The sequence below is a fragment of the Corylus avellana genome, chromosome 5 (assembly GCF_965113065.1).
Source record: "Corylus avellana chromosome 5, dhCorAvel1.hap1.2, whole genome shotgun sequence".
Taxonomy (NCBI): Eukaryota; Viridiplantae; Streptophyta; class Magnoliopsida; order Fagales; family Betulaceae; genus Corylus; species Corylus avellana.
The window spans coordinates 19,278,803-19,287,756 of NC_142494.1; positions in this window are offsets into that span (position 1 = coordinate 19,278,803).

Consider the following 8,954-nt stretch of genomic DNA (forward strand, 5'->3'; position numbering starts at 1 on the left):
TAGCACAATAGCCAAATGGAAGAGAAGCTGAAAATTGAATCCATGCCTTTTTTGGGTTTTTATAGTTTTCATTGATTGAGGTAGTGTTTTTTATGGTATTTTTTCTTTATTCTATATTATTTAGCTATTCTTAATTTCTTTTAAGTTTGTTCATGATAAACAATAAAGTATTCATAAATAAAGTAATCATAAATAAAGAAAAAAATTGAGCATTTCAACCATATATAATTTATTGCATAATGAAGGCATATTAATTCAGTAAAAATTCAGAGTTATTTGCATAGGCATATTAATGTTGTAGTGAATTGAAGGCCCTGCTAAACATTCATCATGGAAATTAACCGGTTTTTATGGTCACCCGGATAGTGCGAAAAGAAAGGAGTCATGGAGTTGCTCAAACACCTAAAGTTATTCCCCCCACCCCCATGGATATGCATGGGTGATTTCAATAAAATTACTGCCCAGTCCGAGAAAGAGGGTGCGGTGCTACAGAGAGATCGGCAAATGGAGTTGTTTTGAGAGGCCATGGAGAATTGTCACCTCAATGACTTGGGCTATATGGGGCCTCACTTCACATGGTCAAATAAGCGTCAAGATGGCGGCTTTACTAAGGAGAAGCTTAATAGAGCTGTTGCAAACTAGAGTTGGTGTGACTTATTCCCCAATGCGCGTGTGCATGTCCAAGCAGCTCGGACGTCGGACCACAAACCATTACTCATATCCTATGCAAAAGGAGGGGATGAATGGTACCACTGGAGAAACGGTTTCAAGTTTGAGGCTAGTTGGTTGTTGAATGAAGAATGCCAAAATGTGATCACTGAGGCATAGAAGGAGACTGGACAGGAGGCGGGTGCTATGAACGTGGTCAGGCAGAAATTAGAGCAATGCCAAACGGATCTACGAGGCTGGAGCGGAGGAAATTTCGAAATACCGAAAAAGAGGTTAGGAAAAAAACTAAGCAGCTTGAAGCACTCCAGCTGTGAGATCCAGGCAGCCAAGAAGAGATTAGTAAGCTTCAAGATGAAATTGATTAATTGTTGGAACAATATGATTTAAGGTGGAAGCAGAGGGGCGAAGCAAAACTGGTATTAATATGGGGATCGTAATACACATTTCTTCCATGCTTGGGCAAACCATAGAAAAAAGGTCAATCATATCAAAGAAATACGGGATGATGAGGGGAGAGCTTGGAAGAATCCAAAAGAAATTGGGATAGCATTTGATTTGTTCTACGAAAAACTATTCATGGCAGGTGATACAAGTGGAGTCGAGGAATGCTATGAGGGGTTGGAGGGACGGGTGTTAGAGGCAATGAACACACAATTGTTACTACCTCTTGGGGAGGAAGAGGTGGGCGTCGCACTGGCACAAATGCACCCCTTGAAATCGCTTGGTCCTGATGGATTTTCAACATGCTTCTTCGAAAAACCGTGGGGTACAGTGCGAACCAAGGTATGTCGTGCAGTGCTTGAATTCCTTAATGATATTATTTTTGGTGAGTCCATTAATTCTACAAACATTGTCCTCGTACAAAAAGTCAGAAACCCCACTTAAATTACGGAGTACCGCCCTATCAACCTGGGCAACGTTATTATGAGTTGATTGCGAAAGTCCTAGAAAATAGAATGAAGAAGGTGCTAGGCCTTATCATATCTCCTAATCAAAGCATTTTTATACTTGGCAGACTCATAACCAATGGAGCTGGTCACACACCCTAACCTTTTGAGGGGGTGGTAATTGAACACGTTAAGGGGTAGTTCAGCTGCCCAGGCTTTTATTTCCATTTTTCCTAGCTTTTGTTTTTTGTTGTTTTTTTTTTTAAAAAGAAATAAAAATTCTAGTGATCACTGCCTCAGTCCAAATCCACAGTTGGCTATGTGTAAGTCCAAGGCTTTTTTTTTTTTTTAAAAAAAAAAAAATTATTTATTTATTTTAATTTCTTTTTTATTAAAAAAACCATGGGCATTTTAACAAAAAAAAAAAAAAAAGAAAGAAAAAAAGAAAAAAAAAAGGAAAGAAAGAAAAATTGTGAAATTAAAAGAAGCTAAAACATGGAATATGAACCTTACAAATTTTTAAATTTTGAAATTATAATGGCAAAATCGCTTCTACTTTTTAGAAGTATAAATGGATAACAGTAAATTGAGTTGACCTTGTTAGGTTGAGATCTGTCTATTTCTTCAAGTGAAGTCAATCGTCAGGGATTTTGCCCACCTCATGATTTTTTATTGAAAAAATTTTAATTAGTTCAACTCTTGGAAAGAAATGGATTTGTGTAGAAGAAGGGTTAGCCCACCATCACTATGATATTTAATGAAGCCAAGAAAAAGACACTAAGAAATAAGACTGTGACCGCCTAATACTTAAGGGTTAGCCTACTCAATACGTTGAACTTGAATATATTGAGAAAGCCGGTTGCTAAATAAGCTTTTGTTTTGTTCTACTTTGGCATTCTCAATCCAGTCATTGATCATTATTAGGGTATACATCAACACTTTGATAAGTCAATTTATGGAACTTGTACTTTGGGTAACACTTTGATTTTGATTTTTAGGTTTTTGTGAGGTATAGGAATTTCTAACAATTAGTTGTTCAAATTACTAGTAATTAATTGTTCAAATTTTAGCCAAATCACTAATAAATTTGGCAGTTAATTGTTGTGAATCCATATATTCTGAGAAGAAATATATGATGAGTAAATTCGATTTTTATTTCATAATTATCTCACAATACTGACATGACACTCCCAACGAACTCCTAGGATCAGCCATTGTTAAAAGAGAAATATCCTATACCCCATTTTTATCCCAAGCATATCCTACAACGTTGATTTGGCACTTTCAAACAACCGTTGGATTTTATTTATTTATTTATTTGATTTAAACAAGGACTAATCTAAGTATTGATTAGGAAGAATAATTATGAAATAAACATATAGTTTTAGTATTACTCTTGGTTTTTTTTTTTTTTTTTTTTTTTTTTTTTTTTTTTTTTTAAATCAGCATTATAAGATGAGAAATGCTTTTTTGCATTTTGGCATCCATCTCTAGTGAGTTGCTCGTAATAAATGAAAGAGATAAAATGAAATAGATGAAAGATTGAGAAAATTAAAGTAGTTTGGCCTATGACTGAGGTCTACATGCTAAAGCCTTTTTTAGCTACATTTTTCATTTATCAGTTTTCAATACAAATGGCTCTATAACCTGAAGAATGACTACTATGACCTGAATTAATTAGAACAGCTGCTATTTGGACTTCGACAATGCCATTATGCTAGCATCTATTATTATAATTGGGACTTGGACATGGTGACTTTTTGGCCAGCATCCGCTATTATGGTTAGAATGGGCCAACTATGGGCCTTAAATTGGCCAAACATGTGCCTCTTTGGGCATTTGTTTTTCAACCAATTCTTTTTTTTTTTTTTTTTTTTTTTTTTAGGCGTTCAAAACATTAGATAAACATACACAAATCCCATTAACAGAAGAGAAAAACCCAAACTCAAATAACATAGATTCAATAAACAGGACCCGACCCATGAAAGAATAGCCTGAATTATGATGCGGGTATTGCAGAAGTAGAGCAGGCGGGGGCTGGGGCTATGGAGCTGGGAGAGGTGGGTCATGCCAATAATGATCATGATGAGCAAAAAAAGGAATGAAGCCGTAGAGGGTGATGACCTTCGGCTTCTTCATGGCCCAGGTGCTTCACTTCTTGAGGCTCGGGTGGTGGCTTTTGTTTGGGAATGGGTGATTTTGTGAGAATCGTAAAGTTAGAGACAATTTCAATTTAAGGTGATTCAATATCATCAAATCAATTTTAAATCTCTAAAATTAGGGTAATTTAATATTCATTAATCTCAAATGATTTTTATCCTCGTTACCATCCATCATTTTTTTTTTCTTAATTGTGAATGAAACATGCCAACTCAATAAAAATATATATGAACAAACAATTTACACTTCTGAACTTTCAATTTCAATCAATTTACCCCACTCCATTAGTTTTAGCCGTTAATATCTAATGGAAATGCCTAAAAAGACCAAATTACCCTTCCATTTTTGTTTTTAATAACTTTATTATTCTTTTTTTATTCTTTTTTTATTTTTTAATTTGAATTAAGGGTAAGTTTAGAACTTTATAAAAAATTTAGGGGTATAAATGTCATTTTATCACTTTTAACTAGGAGTGTAAAAGAAAAAAAAAGGGGGGAGAAACCGGGGTGCCCGGTTTTGGTTACCGGTTTTGGGGGTTTTTTTTTTTTTTTTTTAACATGTCCACACAAGAGGGGGGAGGGGGATTCAAACTAGTGACCTCCGCTTCATTAGGCGTGGTCCCAGCCGATTTTGGGGTTTTAAATACTCGGTTATAACCGGGTAACTTGGTATATATATGGTATTTTTAAATATTGAATTTTTATGGTATTTTTAAACATTGGTTTTTAAGGGCATTTTTAAACAATGAATTTTTATGAGATTTTTAAACATTGGATTTTTTTTTCTTTTATTTTAAGGACAAAACAGCCTAAAATAATGATTTTTTAGGATTTTTATGTTTTTTTTTCTTTTTTTGAACAATCACAACAGAGCCCAACTTATTAGGACAAAAATACTAATTGTTTTAAAAAAAAATGGGCAAAAAATTTGTTAAATTAAGCCCAAAAATTAGGCTCAATTCTTAAAATAAGCCCAAAATAAATTTTTTTTTTTTTTAATAAAACCAGTTACTCGGTCCGGATAACCGGATACCAATCGGAACCGGCCAGTTACTTTATAATCGGGTAACGGGGTATCTAGTTCCGGTTTTCCAAAATAAAAAATCGGGTACCCTAGTTCCAGTTCCTGATTTTGGCCAATAACCGAGATCGAGTCTTCACTCCTACTTTTAATGTTTAAAATATGACAAAAATTAGTCAATTGAATCAAATTAAAAGTTCAATAAGTTAAATTGACATAATTACCGAGGACAAATATTCTCCTCCTGCCCCCTCCCTCAACACTAGAACCTAGATGCCCACATATAGGTGCCAGGCCTAACCACTGGGCATTTAGGTGCCAGGGCTAACTACCAGTAGTGAGGTAACCAAGGATCAATAGTCCTCTCATACACGTCTAAAACTGTGCTAGAGAAGATTTGATTGGCTGGGCCCTTCGCGTACCGTGAGGCCACAAACATTTAGACACCAAGTAAAAATTTTCCTATATATATATATAAAAGAACAAGATTAGTAACAAATTTACATAATTAGTTTAAAATGAAATAGTTGCCATAAAAGTGGCTGACATCTTGACTTGTGACGTGGAGGGGAGTAGACCAACTCAGCAGCGAAAAGTTGGAATCGATGGATGAAATGTGAGGGTAGTTTTGTCCTCTTATGAATGGGGGCGTCACATGTGGCCTGTGATGACCCCAACCACGGGCTCTACAGTCGCTACGTGTTAAAACGTTCCTTGTGTTGGTGCAAAATTGTAGTTTGACCTTAAGCATCCATGTTAGTATTGTTTTGATCAGCTTGTGGTGGGAAATGATGTTACTGTGTTTTTCTCTGGTTTTTAATTTTTGTGAATATTGATCATTGTTGGCAGGACGGAGTCAGAAAATTTTATGCGACATGCCATTCAATTCTTTTTTTTTTTTTTTAAAAAAAAAAAAAAGAATTCAGTTCTTTAAAAAAAAATTATTTTGGTTGTTTTTATGAAATAATTATCGAATAAAAATTAAAAAATATTGCAGTGTACAATTAAATAACTATAGTTATTAAATAATAACTAAATAACTATATTTTCTTATAAAATACCAATAAAAAAAGCAAAACCATGTGCAAACTTTTCAGATTCCCATTTGGCAACACATTTTTTTGCCCCTTTTTTCCTTTCTATCCAAAAAAAAGTCACTCATTTTTTTTCCCATTTACAAATAATTTTCTTAATTTTCTACTCATAAAAAATTCAAAACTCATTTTACTCACATCAACCCACTTTTATGGGCAAATAAATATTGCTAAACTATTTGATGGCACAATGTGATGTGCTGATAAGTGATATGTGATCAAATGGTGGAAGTATAGTCATTAATCAAACTACTCAAATTTTAGAGTTAACAATAAAAGTAATGGTACATGTGATCCAACGAATCAATTAAAGATATTATTTTTATTAGAAGATAATCTGGTAGTTTTTTAATGGATATGAGGTTCACTTATACTTGGACCACTTGGTGTGCCCATTTCCAAACCTTTAATTACAAAATAAATACATAAATTCCCAAACCTTTCATTCTTTAGTTGTTTTGTCTTTAAACTTAAAAGGTTTGGGAAATGGGGACATATTCCTACCGTCTCTTGCCTTGGCCCGTGAGCTTAAAAGGTTTTTTTTTTTTTTTTTTTTTTTTTTTAGAGGAATTGGGGGAACCGGTCCCCCCTCCTCCGTCTCTGATTGTTGTGATGGGTTTTCTTTGAAGTTGTTCTTTTGGAGTTTATAGATTCGAGCCTCTTGGGTCGTAGTTAATTAGTGTTTGGAATGAAAGAGATAAAAAGTTAAATACCATTTTAGAAAAGAAATAAATATAAAATCAATAAAGAGTAAAAAAATAATAATATTTAAATAATATAAATAAATATATAACTAATTGGATGTAAGATATCTTTAAAAATTTATTAGTTAAATTAGATAAAGTAAATTTAATTATTTTGCATAAAAATTTGACTGCTCTATTGTGAATGCTCCAAAAAAAAAAAAAAAAAAAACCCATGAAACTCATAGCTCAATTAAGAGGGAGAAATAAATGGGTTTCAGCAATTATTTAAAATAGAGTACTCATTTTTTCTTAAAAAATAAATAAATTGTGGTCGTCAAGTAACATAATTGGGGGGGAGGGGGAGGTCTAAGGTGTTTGTCTTTATTTGTTGACTTTAGAGGGCGAAGACGGATTCTTTTTTGGATTTGGGTAATCAAGTTGGAATGAGTACGACAATGTTTTGTGTAAAAACATTCCTTAACTACGACCCAAGAGGCTCGAATCTATAAACTCCAAAAGAACAACTTCAAAGAAAACCCATCACAACAATCAGAGACGGAGGAGGGGGGACCGGTTCCCCCAATTCCTCTAAAAAAAAAAAAAAAAAAAAAAAAAAAAAAAAACCTTTTAAGCTCACGGGCCAAGGCAAGAGACGGTAGGAATATGTCCCCATTTCCCAAACCTTTTAAGTTTAAAGACAAAACAACTAAAGAATGAAAGGTTTGGGAATTTATGTATTTATTTTGTAATTAAAGGTTTGGAAATGGGCACACCAAGTGGTCCAAGTATAAGTGAACCTCATATCCATTAAAAAACTACCAGATTATCTTCTAATAAAAATAATATCTTTAATTGATTCGTTGGATCACATGTACCATTACTTTTATTGTTAACTCTAAAATTTGAGTAGTTTGATTAATGACTATACTTCCACCATTTGATCACCTATCACTTATCAGCACATCACATTGTGCCATCAAATAGTTTAGCAATATTTATTTGCCCATAAAAGTGGGTTGATGTGAGTAAAATGAGTTTTGAATTTTTCATGAGTAGAAAATTAAGAAAATTATTTGTAAATGGGAAAAAAAATGAGTGACTTTTTTTTGGATAGAAAGGAAAAAAGGGGCAAAAAAATGTGTTGCCAAATGGGAATCTGAAAAGTTTGCACATGGTTTTGCTTTTTTTATTGGTATTTTATAAGAAAATATAGTTATTTAGTTATTATTTAATAACTATAGTTATTTAATTGTACACTGCAATATTTTTTAATTTTTATTCGATAATTATTTCATAAAAACAACCAAAATAATTTTTTTTTTAAAGAATTGAATTCTTTTTTTTTAAAAAAAAAAAAAAAAAATTGAATGGCATGTCGCATAAAATTTTCTGACTCCGTCCTGCCAACAATGATCAATATTCACAAAAATTAAAAACCAGAGAAAAACACAGTAACATCATTTCCCACCACAAGCTGATCAAAACAATACTAACATGGATGCTTAAGGTCAAACTACAATTTTGCACCAACACAAGCTCAAAATGTGCAGAAAACAAACAAATTAAGCACAGAATGGGTAGAAATGCATGGGGCTATAAAGTTTTTTTTTTTAAAAAAAGAAGATAGAATAGTTACATGCAGGACCTACAAAGTATCCATCCGGGCAATTGCCGATTGTTGTGTCTATAAAAGAAGCGTAAAGCTTGATAGGAGACTTCATTCACTGCATACTCGGTGAAATAACATAAAGATGGGGAGCCTCTTATTCCTACTAAACTTGGTCACTTTGCTCGCAACCTCCCTTGCTTTACCCTACTGCCCTCCTCCAGAATACCCACCCAAACACCCTCCCCCTCATCCTTTGCCACCCCACGTTAATCCACAGAAACCGCCTGTCAAGCCACCCCATCCGCCTCATGTTTCTCCACCCAACCCACCAATTGTTAAACCTCTGATTGTATACCCACCGCCTTATGTTCCCAACCCACCAATTGTGAAGCCTCTTCCCGATGTACACCCACCACATCATGTGCCCAGCCCACCAATTGTTAATACTCCACCTTTTAAATACCCACCAGAATTTTTAGTCCCACCATCTTATGTGCCCATCCCACCGGTTATTACTCCGCCACTTCCACCAGTGGTGCCCGAACCGCCGCCAAAGCCGCCCATCAAGCGACCCCACCCACCACTGCATGTTCAGCCGCCGAGGCCGCCCGTCAATCCGCCCCATCCGCCTCATGTTTCTCCACCCAAACCACCAATTGTGAGGCCTCTCATTGTATACCCACCACCTCATGTGCCCAACCCACTAGTGGTGCCTAAATCACCACCAACACCAACACCTTCACCATGTTGGTGGTGTACTACACCAGTATCAGTGGTGCTTAAACGACCGCCGTCGCCACCAAAGCTACTACCACCAACACTATGTCCA